The sequence below is a fragment of the Cavia porcellus genome, unplaced genomic scaffold (genome assembly GCF_034190915.1).
Source record: "Cavia porcellus strain 051 isolate PalLab524CR breed Dunkin Hartley unplaced genomic scaffold, mCavPor4.1 scaffold_11, whole genome shotgun sequence".
Lineage (NCBI taxonomy): Eukaryota > Metazoa > Chordata > Mammalia > Rodentia > Caviidae > Cavia > Cavia porcellus.
The window spans coordinates 14267722-14294614 of NW_026947494.1; the positions used below are offsets into that span (position 1 = coordinate 14267722).

The 26893-nt window shown below is 34.5% G+C and overlaps 1 long non-coding RNA gene across 3 annotated transcripts in view; it reads left to right on the plus strand.

Annotated features, from left to right (window-relative positions):
• The window catches only part of LOC134478061 (uncharacterized), a 194402-nt gene that overhangs the window by 153153 nt on the left and 14356 nt on the right, over positions 1 to 26893 (plus strand). For 2 of the 3 annotated variants that reach the window (XR_010050414.1, XR_010050413.1), the window contains exons 5-7: positions 16458 to 16570; positions 18046 to 18404; positions 20195 to 20285. This is a non-coding gene — a long non-coding RNA (uncharacterized LOC134478061). Of the gene's footprint in view, positions 1 to 16457; positions 16571 to 18045; positions 18405 to 20194; positions 20286 to 26517; positions 26641 to 26893 lie in introns of all 3 variants that reach the window. The other variant, XR_010050411.1, reaches the window with a different exon arrangement.

The window sequence follows — 26893 nt, forward strand, 5'->3', positions numbered from 1 at the left end:
ATTTACTTTGTTCAAGAAGTAAAATGAACATAGTGCAAGAGAACTGCAAAAGCATAATCTGGAAGACACTTGTTCTGTGGCCACAGAGGAAGGGAAGCAAGTTTATTATCTCTCCAGAAGATCATGCCACAGAAAATGAGGCACAGGTCACGGGTGGTGCTTCTGCCTCTCCACCCAGACCACAGCCAGCTTGAAACTCTCTTCTGTCAGTCTTTTTCCCTGTACCCACTTTCACCAGGGCTGCCAGAAAGCTTGTGGACCTGTATTTCAGAGGCAGCTTCCATGACACTTTCCTTGATTCCTGGACATCTGTCACCATAGACCTCTCGATTATTCTAGAAAACAAATTCCTTTCTTGGCTTCTTGTGGTGTCAAAATTCTGAGATTTTCTAGCCACTAATTTTATTCTTCTTCCTGGCTTCTATCTCTATATTTGATTATTATTTACTATGTTTTTATATCTATGTCTTAGATTTTATTCTCAACTCACTGCTGTTTTTGCATGATTATTTCACAAGTACGTTAAGCTCTTTACATTCAAAATCTAATTGCTTTTTGTCTCCTGGCAATTTCCTTCTTTTTGTGTGGTGGTATTAAAAAATAGTGATGTCTGTGTTAAGATGATGTGTGTGACAGAAAACCCCAAAAGATGTTGTTTTTAACTCTCCTATACTTTAACTTGCCATGTAAAAAGGCCAGATGTCATCAATTCTGGAATTGTATGACCATTCCGTGTATGGTAGAATGCTCTTCCTCCTATCTTATCTCTCTGTGATCCCTACATTGTTCTGCAGTCTATAATCATCGTAGATAACTGTGGAACTTCAGATCCCCTATCACCATATCAGGCACTAAATAGAAGATGGAGAAGTAACTCTTTGGCTGAATTTAAGAATATGTCTATAAAGCTGCACATGCTACTACTTACAACCTTGAATTTAATCACCTTCTCACAGAGCATTAATTCGTTCTCTAGTTGCCAAGGCAAAAACAACCTGACACCACAACTGAAAGGAGGAAGGTTTGATGTGTACTATGGTTTCAAGAGGTTCAGTGCATGGTAAGCATGCTCTAATGCAGAAATATACTGGTGGAAGGGCTTGGTGGAGCTTTGAAGACCAGGAAGGGAACAACATGGAAAGGAACAGGCTAGGGACTGTATGTACTACCCAAAGTCAGGTCTCCTTGACACAGCTGGACACACTGAGAAGAAATTTTTTTCTTATATACTAGATTTTCTTACTGTAATGAATTTGACAAAACACGATTAACCGCTACATACAGCAAACTGCAGAGGAAAGTCACTAGTTTAGCTGTTTTTCTCTGAGCCCTGCTAGCCATATGGTTCTAATGTGATAGAATGGAGACAGAGACCCCAGCAGTGCCTGCTATGTGATTATACAACAACTGGGAACAGAGGCACAATTCTTTATTCTCCTTCTGCTCTTACTTTTCATTGCCAGTTTTGTCCCGTGTCTCTTGTTTTCAGCTTTCAAGATTTCAAATGCACTTAGTTTGGTTTCCAACTCCAATGCTACAGTCTTTTAATCGGTCACTTTCCTTATCTTCTACTTAGATCTAAGAAATCTACTTGCAACATTGAAGACTGATAATTAAAAACTCAGAAAATTTAAATAGCTCTGTTTTAGTAAATTACTGCCAACTGCAGTATCCCCAAATTTATAACTTATTCATATTTTTAAAACTTTGTGTTATTTACAATTTTCTTGCTTCTTAAAATATAAAAGCTTTATTTTGAAAATGCTGTCTCCTGACTTGGTAGAGTCTAATATCTCCCTAAAATTTTAGTGTTTCCATAAAATTTAGTTTCTCACCATCAATTTCATCTCACTGATGACATCCCATTTTCATACTGTGTTATAGCGAGACCCAGAATACAACTCTTGCTTGATTCTCTTGTTAAAAGCAATTATCGAGCACTGGCTGTGTGGTCAATAGAATGGCATTTGATGGTATAAATGGGACTAAACTTAGAAACACAAGCATCAGCTTTAAAACTGATGAAGAGGTGTTCTTAACTCTAAATGGTTTCAAGTAAGCAGCATGTTACGGGATCAGTCTTCTTCCCTGCTGGTCATTTCCTTCCTTTTCCTTATTCCATTACTTCTGTTAAGGTCTCAGCACACTCTCATTTGGCCTTGTTCCTGATTACGTTTTCCTCAAGGATTCACCTCTGTTCTCCACTCAAGATAATTCTTCTATAAGTGGAATGCTTAATTTAAGATAACAGCATTATTTCACCCTATTCCTCAGGCTTTTCTATTCTCTATGGGATTCTCTCATTTTCTCCATCTTCTCCTTCTTGTTTCTCTGCTTCTTAGTCTTTAACGATCTTATTTGCCTAGAAATTCATACTCACTCCGTGCCTTAGTGTTTTTTTTTTTTTTTTTTTTTTTTTTTTTTTGTACCAGGGATTGTATTGAGGACTTTGCGTTTGCTAGCAGGTTCTTATGGCACTGAGCTAAATGCCAGCCTTTACGTCTTTTCTATATTTTCAAAAGCTTCCTGTATATTTCTTTCTACCAAATATCTTCATCTGAAGACAATCTCTTCTCTCGTATTTTTTTACAAACTGCCATGGTTTTTTCCTGTTTGTCACCATCTTAAATATTTCTGTCCTTCGCAGCCAAACGTCTTGATAGAGTGTTGTTACCTTTAGTGCTTCATTTCCTTTATACTTTTTCTTTATGTTTGTCTGCCTTTTACTCTTTTGACTTCAGTGAATTGCTTTTGCACTGGCCATGTATGATCTCGAGGCCACTAAATCGAATAGCCACATTTCTTTTATTGCTTGTTTAAAAGCACTTGATTTGTAGCTCCTCCTTCCGTTTTTTAAAAAATATTTAAACTAATACATTTCTTGGTAAGATAGGAAAAATAGTATATAGAAGAAAGGAAGTACAAGTTCTGATTTCACTGGGTTCACTTCTAAGAGACAACTATTTTCAGTCTCTTATAAATCCTCCCAGACAAGAAAAACTAAGACACAAATACGGGAAAAGAAAAGTATTTTATAAATATTTTAATATTAAATTGATTGAGACATTGAAATTAATACAAGTTACCTTTGGTCTTTACAAGAGATGCTCAGATCAGGGCCATTAGCATCAAGATATTTATTAGTATGGCAAACTGCTGAAGTGTGTATATGTTTTTTTGCAAGATTCTGTATGTTCATACTTGTTAAAATGCCTCATTCGTTTTTACACAAAGACCCAGTATCACAATCTGCAGCAAATACTTCATTCTACAATTTCATTTTCTTAAAATAGGGTAAACTAAATCTTAGTAAACATGAAACTTCAATTTTAACGCCTCCATAATAATCCCTTGTACAAGGACAACATTGCTTAACTGATCTTCCAGTGTGTGTGTTTTTGGGTTTTGCAATTTTTATTAATTTCAGGAAGGGGCCTTAAATTATAGAAGAGATCTGCTGTGATAAGTCCATTCATCAATGCAGGCAGAGCAACTTTGTAGCTCTGCTGAAATACCCTGGAGGGCTACTGTTTTCAGGACTTTTCTTGGCCTTTAAATGTAAAGTTCAGAAAGACCAGAGTGCTTTTGATTTTTAACCCTGAAACGGTGTGAAATCTTTCCTCCCGGCAACATTTGCTGTCTACATGTGCCCAGTGTTTCAGGACATACAGACCTCTCAGGGGTTTTAACTATTGAAACTTCTCCATGTAGAAACTGAAATGTTCATGAATAATTTTCCCTTCTTTTTTTTTTCTCTTCCAGTTTTTATTATGCTAAAATTCATTGAGTATTGGCCCTCTTCTAATATTAATTTTTATTTGTTTTTTCTCTAATATCTGAAATATTTCTTTGTATTTAATTTCTAAATCATTTTCCTATTTTGTTTCTGTAACAAAATTATCACAAACTTAGTATCATGAAATAACAAATTTCTTTCAAGCTCTAAGAGATATTGTGTTTTGTTGCTTTTTCCCATTTCTGGAAAACATTGCATTCCTTAAATCCTTCCCTCCTAAAACCTAGCAGCAGCTGGCTGACCCACGCACTGATAATGTCATTTCCACATTAGAGAATGATGTGATTCCATCAGGCACCTTCAGATAATCCAGGATCCTTTCCTATATTAAGGTCAGTTTATGAATAATGTATCCCATCTGCAACCTTAATTTCCCTTCTCCACAGAACATGATAGTTTCATAGTTTCCATGGATTAGGATTTGGATATGTTTGAGGGCTGTCCAAACATATCATCTTTTTAATTATTGCGATCATCTGTTTTCTGAATTATCCTTTTCATAAGATGTTTTCCTTTTCATTCCAAATTGGCTGTGTACTTCTGTCTCTCTAAATTCATTACTCATATTTTCTTATTGCTTCAATAATTTTTTCTATGCATAATCAATTTCCTGCTTGTCCTTCCTTTTCTTGTTTGTAGTTGTGCTATTATGTTTGTTTGATTTGTTTTGTTTTATTTCAGTACCGAGGATCAAACTTACAATCTTGTATTTGTCAGGCAGGTGCTTATGCCACTGAGCTAAATCCCTGGTCAGTTGTGTTATCTTTCAAATGTTATTCTTAAATAATTGGTTACGTTTCTTCTTCACCATACATATTAAGTAGCGTTCTTCAGATAGTTGATACTTTTTCATGTTTTGTTTGTTTTTGATAGTAAGGAACTACAAAGATGCTTGGAACCTCCTGTTTCCCTTATTTTAATTCTCCCTCTTCCCAGTTACTACACGATTCACATCCCTCTTTTCACCTGAGCTTGAAAAGACACTATCAAAGCAGCACTTCTGTGAACTGGTGCAAATATATTTGATAATCTGGTACCATTTGGTATTATTTTTAAAATCACCCCGTTTTCATGACATCTTTGTCAATGCTGTTCTATTACAGTAAAAAAATCCTGAAACAATCAAACTAACAGGATGTAGGAATTATTTTGGCTCACAGTTTCAGAGGTTTTAGTCCATGGTCCCTTGGTCATGCTGTGTTGGGCTTTGTAGTAGTAGCACAGTGCATAAAGATGGGCGCACAGGGCAGAGGAGGGATGCTCCTCTCATCTCTGTCTGGGAAGTAATGAGACAGCAAGTGAAAGGGAAAGATGTCAGTGTTTCCTTTCAGGACCTGTTAGATCTTAATGATCTAACTTTCTGTCACTTGGCTCCACCTCCTAAGGGTTCTGCTGCCTCCTAACAATACCATGATCTTCAGACCACACCTTCAATACATGGGCCTTTGGGGATATCAGAATCCATTCATGTCCAGTGAGGTCCAGTAATATAGTAATACCCAATAAACTGCACTTTATTTAAATACAGAGAGAGAGAGAGAGAGAGAGAGAGAGGAAATTAAACTTAGGTTGCACTGGTTAGACAGTCATTGGGAGAGAGCAGCTCTTTTAATAATTTTTTCAATGAAACTAAGGTCCTATGAGCTCCACGGGAGAGCACTGGAGAAAGTGGACATGCATGTACCAAGGGCAGACTGAACTTGACCAAAACTGTGGAGGGAAATGGGCTGCGGGCACAACTCAGGGCAGAGTGCTAGTTTCACGTGAGGGAGGCGCTGGGTTTGGGTTTGATTCCTGGAACTACAAAGAAATTTATGTGCATGGAAAATTGAGAATTTTTCTACAAAGTATTGAAAAGGACAAAATAAAGTGAACAAGATGAGATGCAGAAGGTATAATTTGATGGAGCTAGTGGAGGCTTATAATGAAAAGAACAAAATTTCACTCTATGATTCTTTTAATCAGTTTTCTTGCATCCAGGGTTCCTTCCACGTTGTAAAAAATCTACCTTTGATCAAAGGTACTAGTCTAACACACTGTGCTCCATTTTTGGCCTTTTGGTTCTAATTCTCTAGATTTAGTTCATCTCATTCAATTTCTGATTTTACATTTTTTTCTGCAAATCTTTTTCTCAGATTCCTTCTCGTATACTCTGAGCATAGGTTCCTGCTCATTTATGTGCTTTGTTATCTGCCAGTGTGCATTGCACTTGGCATAAGTAAAAAATATGGATTCATAATCCAAGCCTATTTGAGTATCTGAATATCTGTATCATAGACTTTATGTCCATTCCTGTCTTCTCTAGTCATGTATATGGGGAGCAGCATTTATGAAATTAAATTAGTTTAGACAATATTATTAGGTGTGAAAATAAACACTGAGCTAGCAAGACTTTATTTGAAGCACTGGCAAAATTATGGATTTGGAGATCCATAAAGACAATCAGACGTTTTGATTTTTAAAAAAATTATGATTTTCAAACATATAACTTTTCATTTTCTGGTATAAAAAGTGTTCTATACCTTACATCTTCGATGCCTGAAGAATTAGCATGTATTATTCTGTTTCTTTCAAGACATTTAATTTTAAGAAGTACTAGTGTTCGTGTATAATAATTGTGCAAAAAGCTTATTCACTAATATGCATAATGAATATATTTTTACCTAACTGTTACCGAGGAATCCAAAAATTGGGGAGTTTGTACTACTACAGTTTCAAAAACCAGATAAAATTAATTTCTATATAATTTTAATGATTTTGGTGCCAAGTATATTCTCAATGAATAGTATCATTTCATTAATGATTTGATCCTTGTTCCCTATAAAACTCAATAATCCATGAAAGAGTTACTTTAATAGGTTGACTTTAGTATTTTCAATCAAAATAACAAATTGTTTTACATTTTTAAATGACTATCATATTTCTTATATATAAGATATGTATTCATTCTTTTTATATTTTTGTTTTAAAAATATTTCAAATATTAAAAAATAAGCCCTAGAATATTTTCCACTCATTTCTTTCTTTTCTAAAAAGCCTTTGTCATCTCTTATCCATCAAAATTGGAATATGTGTAATGAGAAAATTCTAAACAATAATATGACAAACAAGAATGGAAATGAAAATGTTTATGTAATATAAGCAAAATCTAGCTGCTTCCTTAGGACGTTGAATTGGGGCACTTGAAAGAACAACAACTTAGTGAAGAAAAACAAAAAAAAATAAGTAGATCTCAGAGTTTGGAGAGGGCTGTTGGAAAAACTAGACACTACAAAGAAGTTGGAGAAACAGAGCTTAACACAGAGAAAAGAACAGTCCTGTCTGGAAAGCTCACCTCAGCTCTCAGAGAGGAATCCTGTTTTCACCTGCACAAGGTAAACTTGGAAAGGGTCAACAGCTCCAAGGAAGGCTAGAATTGGAGAAGAAATCTAGTGTAGTCTCCACTATTTTTGAGATTGTTCAATCAAGAGCCAGTTCAAGAAAAAATTCTGTGGACTAAGCCACAGAACAGTTACGCTTTAGAGTTTCTGGTGTGACCCTATTACAGTGACTGGGTGGAAGGTGGCCAGAAGAGACTCTTGTGGAGAGGGCTAGATATAGACCTCTGTGAGAGGTTTAGTTGCAGGCTGGAAGGACATAGGGGTACCACCCTTCATGGTGATGAGGAACGAAGTCAAGCATGTGTATTAGTTAGAGAAACCTGCATCTTTAAATGCTGGAAATGATTCCAGAAGCTTGCTTGAAACCCTACCCTACTGCCTATATCCAACAAAGAATTCAGTGGTCTGTTGGTTTTCCCTGTCTACCAATGTGAGCAAGTATGTGGCTTGGCATGGACCACTGCCTAAGCCTGAGGTATAGAATGAGGCGGTTCTAGATCAGGGATTCAACACACAAACCACTAGCTGTAAAGCTAGGCAGAGAGAGCCATGACGTGGTGTGCACTGCAGAACACAGGAACTGGAGCTACCACAGTGACTAAAGTGCTGGGGTGGAAATTGTGGGAAGCAGGTGACCAGTATGAGGACAGTGTAAGAGCTGGAAGATAGGGCTGATACCAGTGACCATCCACATAGAAAGTCTACACAAACAGTAAGGAAACACTGAAAATGAATCTAACTGCTAATAGCAGACACAAAATAGACTAATCTAAGGTTATTTAAAATTAGTAAACATTAGAACATGGCACACATAACATTAAAAACCTGTTTATGGAGATGATAGCAGCGTATTTTCTACATACTCAGGAGAAAGTGACATAGAGATAAATAAAGCCATATAAAATTCCACCCATGATTAGAGAAGAAACTCTCTATACCATATTATAGTGAAAATCCCAGAAGTCCAACACAAGGAGAATCTTAAAAGCTGTTAGAAAAGAGCAACAAATTATGTGTAAAACTAAATCCATTAAAATTGCAGCAGACTTCTCAATATAGACTTTAAAGATAAAGAGAGCTTGGAGTAAAGTATTTTAAGCTCCTGCCCCCCCCCAAAAAACCTTTCAGCCCAGATTGACATTTTCTTTAAAACTGTGTTTCAGAATAGATTAAGAAATAATATTTTTCATCACTAAGGGAAGTTTAAAGGATTCATGACAACCAAACTAAAAAATTCTCAATGGTATCCCTGAAAGAGATAATGAGGGGGAAAATGTCAAAATGTCTAATGGATTGAGCACATCAGGCAGAGTGATCAGCTAAATAGAAGGAAAAATATTATGAAATTGTTGGAGCAAATTAATGCCTTTTAGTAATAACTCAATATATGCTCTCAACTTCACAATCAAAAGACACAGATTCACAGACTGAATCATGAAACAAGACCTAATGATACACTGCATTAAAAAGAAAACACATTTAATCCAAAAGATAAAACAAACAGTATCTACCATAAGAGATTTGATAACCATCAACCCAATCATTGTGGAATATCTAATATTCCACTATCAAGTTAGATGAATAAGACAAAAAAATCCTCCAAGAAATATCCAAATTGAACCATAACTTTGAATAAATGGGCTGGCTTATAAATGTCTGCAGTGTCACACTCAACAAAGACATAATGTATTTTTCTCAAAGCATGAGAACCTTTCTCCAAAATAGGCCACATAATAGCCCATAAAGCAGGCTGAAATAAATATAAAAAAATCAAAGTTACCCCATGCATATTATCACACCATAACATAGCTGCATGAGGTCAACAGGAAAAGAAGCCACAGAAATTATACAAACACATGGAAATGAAACAATACATTTTTGAATAATCAATGGGTCACAAAGAAGGAATTAGTTCCTAGAATCAAATGATAATTCTGTTATCACACAGCAGAACCTGTGGAACACAATGGAAATAGTCCTAAGAGGGAAATTTTATAGCTGTGAATGCCCATATCATAAAAGAAGACCCAAATTCTATCAAAAGATTCTTAGAAATAATATCTAGCTCAGAATATATCAGGATACAAAAGAAATGTAAAAAAAAAATTAAAAAATCTGTATATCAGCAATAAATTCACAGAGAAGGAAGTTAGGAAAGCAGTATCACTCTCAGTAGCACTGAGAACACTTAAATACTTAGCAATGGACCTAACTCAAGATGTGAAAGAGCTTTACACTGAAAACTACAGTACTTTGAAAAAAGATTGAGGAGGACATCAGGATATGGAGAGATATCCACTGTTCCCTGATAGGCTGAACCAAAAGTGTCAAAATGACCATACTCACAAAATTGACAAATGGTTTTATAATGACCTAAATCAAAATGCCAACTGTGCTCTTCACAGACTAGAAAAAACAATTCTAAGTTTCATACAGAATCAGAGGGGACCCAGAACTGCAGAAGAAGTCCCAAGAAATAAGTGCAAAGTGGGATGCATCACAATGCTAGATTTCAAATCACATTACAAAGCTACAGTAGTAAAAACAGCATGGTGCTGACACAAACAGGCATGTGTATCAATGGAACAGAAAAGCACGCCAAACATATTCAATTTTCTGAACCTTGACAAAGGGGATGCTAGACGAAAGAAAACCTCTTTAACAAAAAGTGCTGATAAAACTGGCTGTCCACAAGGAGAAGATTAAATCTAGACTCATATATCTCACAATATGCTAATTTCAACTCAAAATGAATCAAATATTTAAATATTAAAACAGAAGTATTTAATATAATGGAAGATAAAACAGGTAAAGCTCTTGAATGCATAGACACAGACAAGGCCTTGTTGAATGGAATATCTATTGCACAAGAAATGTCAGAAAGAATCAGCAAATAGGGTTGTCGCAAATTAAAACTTTTGACACAGCAAAGGAAACAAGCAATACAGTAAAGGGATTATGGACAGAATGGGCAAAGGCTTTTGCCAATGATTCCTCAGACAAAGAGCTAATATCTAGAAGGCATGAAGAATGGAAAATATTACTCCCTCATGGAAGAGCCAATCAAAACTAAACATCTGAAATGGTTCAACACTTCTCAGAAAAAAGGTGTAAACTGTCAATAAATACATGAAAAACATGTTCAATACCTCTGGTCATTAGAGGATTGCACATTGAAATGGCTTTGAAAGACCATGTTACTCCAGAAATAATGAGCATCAAACTGAATGAAAAGAAATGATGGTGAGAATATGGGGAGAAAGGAGTTTTCTACAGAGCTGGTGGGAGTGAAAATCAGTACAAGTGCTATGGGAATGGGTGTGGAGGCTCCTCAAAAAAGGAGAAATAGAATTACATCGGACCTATGTATTCCCCTTCTAGATATCTTTCCAAGAACAGTGCAAGATAGCATATCACACTGATACATAAATTATTATGCTTATGATTATAATAGTTCAATCTTGTCTATCAGTAAATCAATGGATGAAGGAAATCTGGTATTTATACACAGCAGAGTACTACTCTGTCAAAAAGAATGACAAATGTAAGCCACTTGAAGGAAAGTAGATGCACCTTGAGACCATAACATAAATTACACTAGACACAGCAGCAATAACACGTGGTTTGTCTCACATGAGAAAACCAAATAATAAAGAAGTTGAAAGCAAAATAAAAGATAGGTAATAGGAGGTAGGGAGACAGATCTTATGCAAAAGGGAATGGGACCAAGAGACGGAAGGAGGCTGAAGAGAGGGGAATGGAAAGCAATACTAAACAAGAAAGAGTTCAGATGTCTTATACACATGTACGGACTCCCCATGAAGAATGTAATCATTTACTGCAAATATGTACTAGCAAGATAGTAGGGAAATAGGGCAAAAATCAATCAGGCTGAAGTATACTATAGTATTCAAAAATAGATCTCCCTACCACGTTAATTTTTACAATCACTCCTTTTGTATATTCAATATTTTCCAATTTTTTATTGTATCTGCAATGGTTGGTTTTGAAAGTAATGCACACCTTTTTTAGTCAGGGAGAGGTGTTACACTGCATTAACAGCTGCATGATACTTTCCCAAGGTGTAGTGAGCGAGGCTGGTACCTCTTCAGGTCGGCTTGTGCATGGTCTGCCCCCTGCTATGTGAAGGCTAACTTACGGTGGAGGGACAGAGCCTGTGTGACCCCGTGGCTGCTCTCCTGACTTTAAAACATGCTCTTAGCATTTCCATGCACATTTTACTGCTATGAAAATGTTACATGGCTGTGACTGAGTACAGTAGGATGGGAATTCCTAATTCTTCTATAGGGAACCAAATCAAAAGAGAAAGACTGAAGTGAATGTAAATATGACCTCCTATGTCCTCTAACTCTCTATGAAGATCCCCGTGCATTCTGAGATTAATTTAATTGCCCACAGTCCTCTGGCTGGTAAATCAGCAGGCTAGGACGCACACTCTAACATCTGACTCCCCAAGACAATATTACAGTTGTGCTCTGTGCCTCTGTCCTAGTGTGATTAGATGATTTGTAATTCTCTTGGAACCGAGCATAACAAAACGGATTTCCTGACATTGGTTTTAGAGGAATTGTGTTATATTACAACTGCCTTCCATTAATATTGAAATTCAAAAGGCCCCATTTTTTTCTTTGTTTCCCTTCCATTGACCATAACACAGTCTTAACTTTCATCTTTACACTCAGTTTTTATTGGCTACTTCATGCATAACAAATTCCGCAGAGTTATTTGAAGGTACAGGTGGTACGGATAACACTGCTAATGTTTAGTGACACATAAATACACCGTGGAGTCATGGGAAAAGTCCATACAAAGCTTTCAAACTTTTAAAGTAGACCAGAGTTTGTTTCTGAGCATTGTGGTTTTAGTTACCAACATTGTTTGGCATTTCTATGCTTTGTAGTAAAAATTGAAACTGGATTCTGATATTAATAATTTCTCTTTAATTACTATGGACTCTCACAAAGCCGTTTAACAATGTTTTCTTATACAATGAATGTCCAGAGACAGATATTTTATGGATATTTAACACATTTGTAACATTCAGATGGTGCTCTAAAAGAATCCATAGTATGCAGTTATAAGAGAGACTGGTCACTTTTATAGAGTGATTTGTTCTTTCCTCTCTTTAGTTTTGTAGCTATGTTTGAACTAATTTAAATTTTTATTTAAAAATGTCTTCAGTGGTTTATTTACCTAATGTATTTTAAGAATGTGGGAAAGTAATAATCTCACATTTTCTTGGTTTTACTTGTTATATTCTTTCCTGTATAATTATATAAAATAGAATCCTGTTAATGCCTATGGATTAACTGCTTAAAATTTTATCCTTGAGCTTTTTGTTAGCTGCGTATGATAGTAAGGTGGGTGGAATGCGAGCCTAAAGAAAAAGATTTTGAAGATTCTGAACAGAAACAAATGACTTATGAAGAACACTGTTCTACAGATATTAAAATTTTAAAATTCTGTAAATACAGCAGTTTATATTATTCAAACTCAAAATACCATTATAAAGTTAGGGTTTCTTGTACATATTCTTCTGCTTGAACATAAACATTCCTTAACAAAAAATTTCCTACAACTACTTAGCAAAATGCTTTGCACTGAGATTATACCTTACATATTGAGTAACGAAAACAAATACCACAGGGGAAAAATAAAAATGCTTACTAGTAACTTTATGAATAGAAATTAGATTTAAATTATTATGGATTTATTTGTAATTAACTGTAAATGTACTGTATATTTAAAGTAAAAATGATATGCCAATTTTACATAAAAATCACACTGGTAAAATAATTAGTTTTGAAATTTATTTTGGTTGGATAGTTAAGGAAAGTGAAAGTTATGCTGAATCACATTTTTATCTTGTCTTTCCTGGTAATATAGTTGCAAATTTTATAGCTTACAGTTGCCTGGAAAATGCCTATTACTGATTTCAGATTAACAGCATTGTAAGACTTAATCAAAGTCTCCAATACTGAGTTCAGATTTCTAAAGTCACAAATATTATAAAAGTCAGAGCAGAAATCAGTGCAATAGAGATTAAGAAAACAATCTTAAGAATCAATGAATCAAAGAGTTGGTTCTTTGAAAGAATAAATAAAATCGATAGTCTCCTAGCCAACCTTATTTGAAAAAGGAAAGAAAAAGCTCAAATTCATGTAATAAGGAAAAATCACTACAGACTCTATAGAAATACAGAAGATCTCAACACCTATTTTGAAAACCTCTACTCTCAAAGGTTTGATAACAAGAAATAGACAGACTCCTAGAAGGAAATGAAGTACCAAAGCTAGGCCAAGAAGATGTAAAACTGCTGAATAACCCAATTTCTATTAATAAAATTCAAAATGTAATTAAGTCCTCACCTACAAAGAAGAGTCCAGGCGCAGACAGATTCACTGCAGAATTCTACAGGACATGCAAAGAAGACCTAATGCCGACACTCCTCAAACTCTTCAATGAAACTGAAAGGGAAGCAATCCTTCTTAAGTCATTCCTGGAAGCAAATATTGCTCTAGTACCAAAACCTGAGAAAGACCCAACTAAAAAAGAGAACTACAAACCAATCTCCCTAATGAACACAGATGCAAAAATCCTCAATAAAATATTGCAAATAGGATGCAGCAAATCATCAAGAAGATTATACAGCATGACCAAGTGGGATTCATCCTAGGCATGCAGGGATGGTTCAGCATATGTAAATCAATAAATGTACTCTACCACACAATAAAGCCAAAACTAATAATCACATGATCATTTCTATAGATGCAGAAAAAGCTTTTGTTAAGGTCCAACATTCATTTATGATAAGAACCTTACAGAAAATTGGAATAAATGGCCTTTATTTCAGTATAATAAAGGCCACCTATGACAAACCAACAGCCTTTGTCATACTAAGTGGCCAAAAACTGAAGGACTTTACTTTAAAATCAGGTACAAGATAAGGATGTCCTTTATCACTGCTTCTATGTAATATAGTACTAGAAATACTAGCCAGAGCAATTAGACAAGAGAGAGAAATAAAAGGTTTGAAGATAAGAAAAGAAGTTAAATTATCATTATTTGCAGATGACATGATACTCTACATAGAACACCCCCAAAACTCCATTGAAAGACTCTTAGACATAATATATAAATTCAGTGATGTAGCTGGGTACAAAGTCAATACTCAAAATTCAATAGCATTCCTATACACTAACAACAAAATCACTGACAGAGAAATAAGTTAAACCATACCCTTCACACTAGCAACCAAAAAAATGAAATATTTGGGAATTACTCTCACGAAAGAAGTGAAAGACCTATACAGGGAAAACTATAATACACTGAAAAAAGAAATTGAAGATGATCTCAGAAAATGGAAAGACATCCCTTGCTCATGGATAGGAAGAATAAATATCGTGACAATGGCCATTATCCCAAAACTGCTATACAGATTCAATGCAATCCCAATAAAAATACCATCAACATACCTCATAGATCTCAAGAAAGCACTCCTAAAATTCATTTCGAGTGAGAAGAAACCCAGAATAGCAAAGACAGTTCTAAGCAGCAAAGGCAAGGCAGGAGGCATCACATTCCCTGACTTGAAGTTATGCTACAAAGCAACTGTAGTAAAATCAACATGGTACTGGAACCAAAACAGAACCAAAGATCAATGGAATAGATTAGAAGATACAACCACAACTACAAACACATCCAACCACCTTATCTTTGATAAAGGAGCCAAACACGTTCACTGGAAAAGTGATAGTCTCTTTAGTAAATGGTGCTCTCCATACGCCAAAAACTAGAACTAGACCCATGGCTATCATCATATACTAAATTAAAATCTAAACGTATCAAAGATCTGAATATTAAAACAGAAACACTAAATCTATTGGAAGACAAATTGGGTAAAAACCTTGAAGACATACGGGTAGGTAGAGAATTTATGAACCGGAATCAAACCACATGGGAAATACTTCCCAGAATCAATAACTGGGTTCACCTCTTATTAAAATGTTTCTGCATGTCAAAAGAAATCTCCAGCATAGTGAAAAGAAAACCCACAAACTGGAAAAAATATCTTAGTGAACTGTCCCTCACACAAAGGACTTCTATCTAAAACATATAAAGAATTTAAAAAAAACAGACCCCCAAAATTCAAAGATCCAATCCAAAAATGGGCATCTGAGATGAATACACACTTCTCAGATGAAGAAATACAAATGACAAATAAATACATGAAAAAATGTTCATCATCATTAGTCATTAGAGAAATGCAAATTAATACCACAGTGAGATTTCATCTCACTTCTGAAAGAATGGCCAGGATCAAGAAAACCACCAACAGGGGCTGGGGGTTTAGCTCAGCGGCATAAGCGCCTGCCTTGCAAGCAGGCACTCGTGAGTTTGATCCCTGGTACCGATAAAAAAATGAAAAAGACAAAAAAAAAAAAAAAAAGAAAGAAAGAAAGAAAGAAAACCACCACCAACAAATGCTGGAGAGGCTGTGGGGAAATAGGAACTCTCCTACGTTGCTGGTGGGAGTGTAGACTGGTGCAACCATTGTGGAGGTCAGTTTGGAGATTTTCTCAAAAAGCTGGGATTGGAAGTCCCATTTGTTCCAGGTATTCCACTTCTAGGCATATTCCCAGAAGAACTGAAAGCATCATACCACAGTGATATATGTCCACCTATGTTTATAGCAGCATGATTTGTAATAGCCAGATCTTGGAAACAACTTAGTGTCTTTCAACTGAGGATTGGATAAAAAAGTTGTGGTATTTTTATACAATGGAGTACTACTAAGCTATAAAAAGGATCACATTGAGATATTTATAAATAAATGGATGCAGCTTGAGACCATACTCATAAGTGAAATAAATCAAACTCACATGTATAAATACCGAATAGTTTCCCTATTGTAAGAAATGATAAGAATACATAAAATTATGTGGTAATCATGATTCCCCATTATATTGCTTTGAAACCTTATAATGTTTTCACTCATTAATTGGAATGGTTTTATTCTGAATTGTTTGATTTTATTGTCTGTGATAGTATGAACAGCTATTTTGAAGAAAACAAGACATCATAATAGCTAGTGCTGATTCAATATAATCTTGTTTTGAAGTCCCAGGAAGCTTTGTTCTTCTGTCTCTATTGGTTTTTATCAGGCTGTATCTTATTGGATTTTATTATATGTGATAGTACAAACCAAATTTTTTATAGGCAAAGAAATAATACAGAAACAATTGTTTGTTTTCTTTTAGCTGGTTCTAAATATCCTGTAATACTTGAATGGTTTCACACTGTCTTGATATGTTTGATGCTATAGTATACGAAGTTATACTCAAATATTTATTTCAAGAAAAGTGATACTATGGTAAGTACTATTATGTGAAGTTATCTGGTGGTGAAGCACTCTGTGCTTAAATTGTTCTGTTCTGACCTGTGTTGTTATTTTGTTATGTTCCCTTTTATCTCAATCTCCTTTTTTTTTTCAAATTATTTTTTATTATTTTTTTAGTTAAGTGAGAAAATAAATTAAAAATAGCATGATATAGTAACATTTTTGTTTTCCTATTAACCTTATTTGAACCCCTGTATTGCTCTCACCATCTTGTATTGACTGTATTGTTTGACTGTTTGATAGTATCAAGTTTGAGGGTATAGGCAACTACTTTGAAGGCAATAAGATATTCATTATAATGCCCATTCAGGTTTGACTATTACCTTCTTTTGAAGGTCTGTAAGATCTCCAATGTTTAGTTTTTATTGGTTTTGTTCTGAACTGTTTTGTTCAATTTTATTATACCTGATGATACAGGCAACACTTTTTAAGGTAGCAAGAGGCATTATGGCATCCATTGTTGATCACCTGGTATTCTGTTTTCACATCATGTACTATGTCCATCCTTTTGTTTTGACTGACTCCGTTTTGTTTTGTCACACTTGGTTTATTCTCTTCAAAAAAAGTAATAAGAACTGTGGGAGTAATAAAACCCAAAATGTGTAACTGTCATTGTAAAAAGGAGAGGAAAAGAAAGTGCTCTAAAGTATATAACTGCATATGTATTTAAGTGTGTAAGATAAAAAACCATATTACTAAGTTTTTGTTATACCATCGAACACAACTGTTTGCAGTCTCACTGTTTGAATGTCCACTTTGAATGGTTTAATTTTGTAACTTGAACAACTATTTCTAAGATGATGATATGTAATCTGTTAACTGATTCTTACTGTTTATTCTTTTGAAATTCTGCATTACTTGTATCCTTTTACTGTTTTGTTTTTTAATCTTTAAGAAAAAAATTTTAAAAAAGAAAAAAAAAGCGTTTAGCTGGAGATATTTATCATTCTTCAATATTTTCTTTTAAATGTAACATAATCTCACTGTGAGGTCAAACCTTGTTAATATCCTTTCCTTGAAGTTGAAGTTATCCAAGAACATTGAAGTGCATTCCAAGTTACTTTCTGATGTATTTATCAGATTACTTCAAAGTATTTAGCTTATTTTGCTGCAAACATGAAATTTTATAATGAAAATTCAATGTAGGATGTTAAATGTTATGTTTAGTTATTGTTCAATCTTAAAACTTCATAATAGCTGAAAATACCGGCATAAGGTTTCCTGAAATTTGTTTCCATGCATATTAATATAGAGTTGGATTTATTAATTTTATATTTTTATATAATGATATGCATTTAAGCAAGAAACAATCCTTGCGCTACACTTTACAATCTGGACTCTCAAAAGGTTTTTGTGGTTAGAAACAGTATTACAAAAAGTTTTATGTTGAGTTGTTAGTTCATAACATTTCATATTTTGTTCTCATGTGATGTTCTCAAACCCATGAGATGGAGCTTCCGGAAGAACATGGCGGATAGACAGCAGCAAGCTATGGAGGCTCTCTGAGATACCCTGCTTAGAATACAGGAATGCTGCGGTATGAGGAGTCCTAAGCAAGGGGAGATATAACCTGTTGACACACGAATGAACTAAGCTAAGAGAAACCAACTGGAAATGCAATCCTGGTGCTATAACAGGAACAGATAAAATCTCAGCGTGGAAACTAGAACCCGCGCCACTGGCAGCCGCGATCTGAATTTCCTGCTGATGCTGCGTCCAAATCTGCAGGGCAGGTAGAGAGACACGCGAAAGCTCTGAGAGCGGGAATCTGTGAATGGAGTTGCCCTACATCAACTTGTGATTTGTGGTGAGTGAGCGGAACAGGGACCGTTTCATAGAGTAGGAGGCTCCAGCAAAGGACATACTGGGACCAGGCAGACTTGCCAGAATGGGGTGCTGCAGTGACTTCAGTCACATATTCCCCTCTCAAGCAGGATTGGTGCGGAGCGCCTGGCCTGCGTGACACCGCTAAGACCCAGTAGGCTAGCCCAAACCAGGTCCCAGCGCCTGGAGGTGCACCCTAGCGGTGAAGCCTTCGCGATTTCCTATTAAATTGATTTGAAACCTCTATAGCCCTCACCATCTTGCTTTGACTGATTTTCCTCTATTCTCCTTTGCTTGATAGTACCAAGTTCAAAAGTATAGGCGACTGTAAAGACAATAAGATTCATTATGACGCCCATTCCGGTTGACTATTATTTTCTTTTAAAGCCCTGTAATGTCTCCAATGTTTTGGTTTTATTCTTTACTGTTTTGTTCAATTTTATTATAACTGATTATATAGGCAATTCTTTTTAAGATAGCAAGAGACAGTATGGTAACCATTGTTGATCACCTAGTATTTTGTTTTTACATTATCTATTATGTTCATCCTTTTAATTTGACTGACTCTGTTCTGTTATGTCACATTTGGTTTTACTCTCTTCAAAAAAAAGTAATAAGATGTGTGGGAGTAATAAAACCCAAAATGTGTAATTGTCATTGTACAAAAGAAAGGAAAAGAAAGTGCTCTAAAGAACATAACCACATATATATTTAAGTGTGTAAGATAGATAACCATATTACTGAGTTTTGTTGGATTATTGAACAAAACTGTTTCCAGTCTCACTGTTTGAAAGTCCACTTTATATGCTTTAATTTTGTAACTTGAACAACTATTTCTAAGATAACATGTAATCTATTAACTAGTGATTTCCTATTGTTTATTTTTTCTGACATTCTGTATAACTTGTACCCTATTTCTGTTTTTTTTCTTTTTTTCCTTAATAAAAAAAATCTAAAAAAAAAAACCCATGAGATCACATGAGAAGAAAATGCAAAATGTTATAAATATGTTTCAAACAGGCCATTTATTATTCAAGTACTGAGTTAATACGATTAATCATATTAAAGTTTATAAAAGATAGTCAACATATAAATAAGGCTTCCAATTTCAATTATTTTTTGAGCAATGCATCTTTTTGTTTGCTAAAAGTATTTTATTCATACATTCATAGTAGTTATATATCATTCTTTGTTTTGCCTTCCTAAGTAAAGTTTTACTAACTTGTACAATTTTTTAAAAATAAAATAATGTATTTATTAATTTAAAATAAAATTTGAAATCGATAGCCAGTCTGTATTTTTGATGCTGTGACCTACAGATCACCTATGATGGGGTCAAAACTTTAGCTGTTGACAACACATTTTCTTGTCTTCACCTACTGAAAGGTGTGAAGGACCTGTACTACCTGCATGACACATAACATACATAATAGCAGGAACAACTTCTCAAGTAAAAGATGATACAACTGTTTGTAAATAAATCATGATTAATCAGTAGTTGACTTCTAATGTTAAATTTTTTTCATTCCTCCATGATAATGGATTATTATACATGTCTGACAAAGAGATTGTGAAATAAAAATTTACATTTTGGAATAAGGCTAATAAGGTTTAAAAAATAACCAAATTTAGAAAGATTGAAAAAAAGTAAGATTTCAAAGATCATTTCACAAATTCAATCATAAACTGGTGAAAGTGTATAACAGAATAAGATTGATGAAAATAGATATTTTCTTCAGTTCTCCAACAGAAATTTGTGCTATTTTTCTCCAGGGAGTTTTTAGGCCTTTGCAACCCCCTTTTCTGTGGCTTCTGTCATCTTGAGCTGAGCACCCATGGGCCTTCCAGCTCTCCTACTGACCATGTAAGTTATGAATAAATCCTCTAATGTAACTATATATATATATATATATATATATATATATATATTTTTTTTTTTTTTTCTCCACTGATTCTGTTCCTTTGGAGTATGCTAACCAATTCAACAGTAAACACAGTGATAGTTTCTTAGTGCTTCTTTTGTATGAGGTCATCTAAATGGCACAAAATCCCAAAGAAGACAGGACTATAATGACTGAATTATTGATAGAACAAAACCGAAGTCTTAAGAAATCTAGGGATTACCTATAATCCCAGAAATTGAAATTGGCAGAAACGTAATTTTAACTGAGGATTTTTGGCTACAGATACAATGTTCTTGCTATTTTATTTGACTCACATCTCAGTTTTGAAAGTTCATGATAAAAAAGAACCAAGGAAGAATATTATAAAACTTCTGAATACCTAAACAAAGAATGAGAAAAACTGGTGAACATGGTGGTATATGCCTGTAATCCCAGCACCCAGGAAGAGGGGTAGGAGGGTCGCCTCAAGTTCAAAACTTGCATGAGTTACAAAGTGAGACCCTATCTAAAGAAAAAGAAAGAAATAATTTCTGTGGAATTCTAGAGTAATAAGATCCAAAATGTATAATAGATATTGTAAAAATTAAAGGGAGGGAAAGTACTCTAAAGGCTATAACTGTATGTATGTTTAAGTGGGTAAGGTAGATCACCATACTACTAAGTTTTTGCTGAATCATTGAACAGAATGGTTTGCACTGTCATTGTTTGATTGTCCACTTTTTATTGTTTTATTTTGTAACTTGAAAAACTATTTTTAAGATGACAATATGCAACTTATTAACTAGCGATTTCTTAGTGTTAATATATTTTTAGAATACTGTATTATTTCAACCTTTTTTCTGTTTTCTTTCTTTCTTTGTTTAAATAAATAAATGAATAAATAAAGAACATGGACTCTATATTTTGCTTATGAATCCCTGTCCATTAATATAAAATGAACAACAAAGGCAGAAATATTTGTATTAATAGAAAAAATGTTAACATCGAAGGCAATGATAGTATTTCTCTACATTTAATTTTAGATAAAAAAATAAATACTAAAGGTATGGAAAAATATAGATCCAAACCATCATGTTACCAATTGGAAACGTAATTTATTAAAAAATGACAAATAAAACATTTCAGCCTTAGGGACAAAGTGATTTTTCAGTTCATTAATAATGAAGTGATATGTAATTTCAGTCAATTAATTCAATTAATTTTGAATGTTGCAAATGTTGCTATATGAATGCAACTAATTTCAATAAATAGACGTGATAAAATTGTGAATAGGCAAAAGAAAGTGTTTTTGTAAAGTTGCATCTAATCCCTTAAAGAGAGTAGTGTATATGAAGTTAGAAAATGCCAAGACAATGTGTAGCAACTGTGTGTCTTTTATATGTCTGCATCACAAACCTCAAAGGATCAAAAGAAGCAAAAAGATCAGTCAAATTTGTGGCTACTCAGATATGTTATAGACTTTATGCACCGGTCAGATTTAGGGTTAGGGTTTGTGCTTCACTGGTTTATGAACCGTTTCCTGGTTTTTTTTTTTTTTTTTTTTTTTTTCAAGTCTAGCGCTCTAGTTTGTGTCTGGATTTTCCCGCAAAGCCTCATGGACTCATAAGGGTCCAAGGCTTTTCAGAGGGGGCTGCATCTAGAGTTTGGGAGTGAGTCATGGTCCAAAGCTAGGATTGAAGGTTTGAGTCTTACATTCACCCTAAAGCGTGTAGCCTACATACACTATGAGGAAAGGGACTTATCCATTTCTCTCTCTCTTGTTGCTTTGCTATCTTCTAGTCACCATGAAAAGCCTTCTGCATTGTTGCTTTGATCTTTTCTGTTGCCATGAACTGTTTCTCTTCTGTAGTGTCAACCTGCCTTGAAACAGGCCAATTATGCACTGAAACTTCTAAAAACTGGGAGCTAAATAAACCTTTCCTCCTTTAACTTTAGGCATTCGTTATTTTGTCTCAGCAACAAGAAAAGTAACTAGGACATCTTTCTTTCCCTTTCTTCTCTCTCTCTGTCTTTATCTCTCTGTATCTCTGTCTCTGTCTCTGTCTCTTTCTCTTTGTCTTAGTTCAGGCTGTACCTTTGTCCATTTCGACTATGATAGCAGAATACTTCCAACATAGCGACTTATAACCTGTCTAATTTATAATTTAATCCTTCTGCTTGGAGGCTGGTAAGATGCCTCCAAGATGGAGGCGGCAGCAGGTTTGGGATTTGATGACTGCTTACTGCGATCTTTTCAGTGGGGAAATGAGGGATGCTCGATTCTCTTTCACCTGCCAAGTCACCCCAGTCATGAGGCTGGAGGACTATGACTTAGTCACTTCCTCAAAGGCTCTGTTTTTTAATAATATCACACTGAGTACAAGATATTATGAATTTTGGGGAGCACCAACATAATTCAAGCCATAGGAATCTGTGTTAGCAAGATACCATCACCAGAGTAGTTTACAAAGAAGGCACTTGTTTCTCAGGGAGGATAAGAAACCCAAGATTAGGGCACCATGTTGGCAGGTTTCTGGTGAGGCTTTGTTGGCTTTCATGTAACCATTTCTTGCTGAGTCCTCACATGGTAAGAAGTCCTGGCCTCTCTCCCTCTTACACAGAAACTAATCCTATCACCAATATTGTGTTTAATTTATGTCATCTACAAGTAACTTCACCCAAACCCGTTTTTAAATATTTTCCTCTTGGGGTTAGGGCTTTAACATATGACTTTGGAAGGCACATATGGAGTTTATGCCAACATTGGTGGAAATCGACTCGAGCTGATCATTGAAAAAGTTTAGTCCCTCCTGTTAGGAGCTTATGCAGGAAAGAACCCAACCTGGATGTCACTTACTTCTCTATGCTACATTTTGTGAAGTTCTGCAAACTAATTTTTTTGTTGAAATGTGGCTCATTGACTCACTTGTTATTCAACAAAAATGTATGGAATTTCTGCTATATGTAAACAATGTTAAATGTTATTCTAGTTATCTTGCATTTAAAATTTTCAGACTCATTATTCAGTGATGTTCCGCTTATTGTTACATAAAGATACCAATAAAATGACTATATTAGTTCCAAAATAAATTCTAACTATTCAACTCTAACGTCTAATCTAAGCTTTCTTTTTTCCCTCCTATTTTCTTCCTGTTATTCTAGTCAGACAAAATAAAGACTTTTCACACATGCATTTCTGATTATTTATCTTGGCTTGGTAATTACTGAGGGCCATTTTCTAACATTTTTTAACATAAATTGAATCATAAGGGTTTTTCTGGTTTTCCAAATTCTTCTTCTACCCATTTACCAAGTAGTCTTTATATACTATCAGTTCTAGTGAAACTTAACCTGTGCTCTTAAGATTTGTGGTCCTGAATAATAGGCATTAACTTCATGGTCGTCACTGTTCTGCTATTACAGACAGTGTACTTAGTAGAAATTAATAGAGAGGGACATGGCCTTCAGAGGAGTCAGCACAAATGAAAAATACATCAGGATTTTGGCTGGAGACATACCTGAACAAGGTCAGGCCTCAGGATGGAGACTCAAGGGCCAATTGAAGGCATAAATGATAACTTGAGATTCTCTTATCATTAGCACCATCTGGTCCTGTAAATCCAGACAGGCATCAGTCATGCAGGTAGATGCAGAACATCTGAGCCCATCCCTCCCCTAAAATGTCTTTGTTCTTTACATGTAGCCTTGTTACATGACTCATTTACTGGATCGATATTAACTAAGCAGCTATACTTGTAATCCTATATAGTTTGGTTGTAGTCTGATCTGCATTGTACCCACATCATGGTTTTGCTGTATAAATTATCCCTGCAAAAAAATCATAGTGGCAATCTATTTGGGATCCTGCCTGGAAACCCAGGAGCTGGTCTTCTTTCCTTTGTTTCCCATAAAACTCTCCTAATTTCCTCTTTTGGTTCATGACTTCATTCCTCTATGTTGTGAGGACTTGTAATTTTGCTATATCGTTGTAACCTGGAAATAGATCAAGGAAGAGAAAACACAATTTAGTCTGTGAATTTAAAGGCGTTGGATCTAATAGGCAGATAGATAAGTAAACATAAGACTAAACATGCTGTAGCAGAAAAGTATCATCTCAATGATGAGAAATGTGACATTGTTTTGAAAAACAACTGAAGACTGAAAAAAATAGCATAGAAGAGAGAGAAGTTGGAAGACAGGAATTGGGAAAACGGATTTAGAATCGCATTATTGATGAGTTGTGTGTGCTATGATCCAAAGTCTGAGATGTTTCCAAACTCTGCTCTACACATCACAAAATTTTCTCTTTATTACCTGGAGAAGAAGTTGTTCTTTCAAAGCAAACATTACCTCAAAGACAGAATCCTTGTAATTCTTTATTGAGACTTAACATTTTATTTCTATTTAATGTCCCAAACTTGCTTAAAGTTTATATACACATAACACATAAATACGTAAAATGATATAATTAAACAGAACAAGCATTAGATAAACACAAATGGTCATTTTCTAAGACTAAAGATTACAGAAATATACCCATTAAGAGGAGATGTTAAAAACAGGGTTTGGATTATACAGTTACTGCACTACACTAACTGGAAAGCCCCTCGCAGATGCAAATGTGATTGTCAGAACAGATTCAAATTCTCAACGATCAAATTATTTTAATTTTCTCCAAATTGCCATTTTATTGCATGCTAAATGAAGTTACTTCCTAACATTTTAAAAGTATCACATCCAGGAAAAACAAAATTAATGGTATTTTATGAAATTAATATAGCCATAATATCTTATTCATTGTAAAAATATTTAGCATAAGTCAAGGATTCAATCATATAATACTATTATTAAGATTACTCATGAGATCAAGCATGGCGAATTGCATAATCTGCCTAAAGTGCACACTGTAACTGTGTATGTGGAAATACAAAATATTAAGGACAACATGCTTCAAACCAGAAGCTGCAAATTAGGGGACAGTAACCTTGGTTCTCAACCTTGTTTATCGGAAAGTCTCCCACTTCTCTAGACCTGGGTTCTTAAACAGTGGAAGAACTGGGCAAGGTCATTGGTTCTGAAAACTTCACAGAAGATACCTATGCATATTGTCTATTATTTGAATGTTTTATATCTTCATTAGAATCACATATATTCAGATTGGTATTGCTTTCTGCATCTCAGTAGATTTCAGAAAACCTAGAAATGTCTTTTCACCCTTTGCTTTCAACTTCTCTAGTTCTATAAATTAAAGTGTAATTTTGCAGTATTTTAGATGATATGGGATTTCCTTAACTTTATTTCATAAGATTCATAATTTTGAGTAGTGTGTTTTCAGTCTTTAACTAGAAAATACAAGTAGTTGAAATGGAGATTTCATAGGAATTGAAGATTACAATGCTTTACAAATTCAAGTGCTATAAATTAGTAAGGCTTGCTTAGTGTCAAAAAATTACCACTATGTTGTAGCAAATCCAAGGAAGTCTTCAGAATATTATAATATTTTTCAGTCATAAAAACTTTAAAACTCTTCTCGTTTTTTGCAAAAGTCAAGAAAGGTGTCTTATTTACCTTCTATTATAACATCATATAACCAAGTATGGTATATATGAAACAATTTGTATGAAGACAGGAATATATTATTTTGTACTGTAGGAGAGAGTACTGAGTCCTTATTTTTTATTATGTTTTGCAGTTCTGATAGAGATATCAAATTTTCAAGTAGAAAATTTGAAATAGTTATATGTTTTCATTGCATATGGTGTGTTTGCACCTCTAATCCACATTATTTTTAAAATATTATAACTGATTCAAGGACACAATCATTAACAAAGTATTGTAAATAAAATAAAATGAAATAATTTGACACTTCCAGAACAAATGAAATGATACATCAATCTAAAAGAGACATAGTATGAAAACAACTTAAAAGTTATTTTTTAGTTTCAAAACATACCAGGATAAAATTAAAAGGATAATATAGATTATCCTATAGCTATACTGCAGTGCAAAGCAATGGACACACCACACAGAGTCACTTCATTTTATTTTTTTTAGGAGAAGCTATGCTTAAAAAACAGTGTGCACAGTATGTCATTGTACTTACAGGACATGAATACATGCAAATTGCATTTTAGTGACTGAATTGATTTTAAAAATAGATGTCAAAGCTAAAGAATATGGAGTTGAAAAGAAAACTCAATGTGCTTCTTCCAGGAACCTTTGGAGCAGGACTCCCTTGGTTTGAGTTGGGCCCACATTGCTGTGGTGACTGGCTCATTGTTTGGTCTTGGCCACCACCTGAATGCTTGGGTCCTCATCTGTGCTTTATTCATTAAGGTAATAATGAAAGGTAGATGACATCCTACCTATGAAACATTTAGGATGGTGTCTAACAGATGGTTGTTGCTATAAAATTCTTGTATTTATTTGCATGCTGAATGAATAGACGGGTTATAATCACATTTACCTTTAGTTAATGTACCTACTTGCTTTATAGCTCCAGGGTACAATATTTTGATTTATGCAAATAAAAATGAATTTTAAGTACTTACTCATTTTAGTACTAGCAAAAGCAAATTGTCTTGTATAG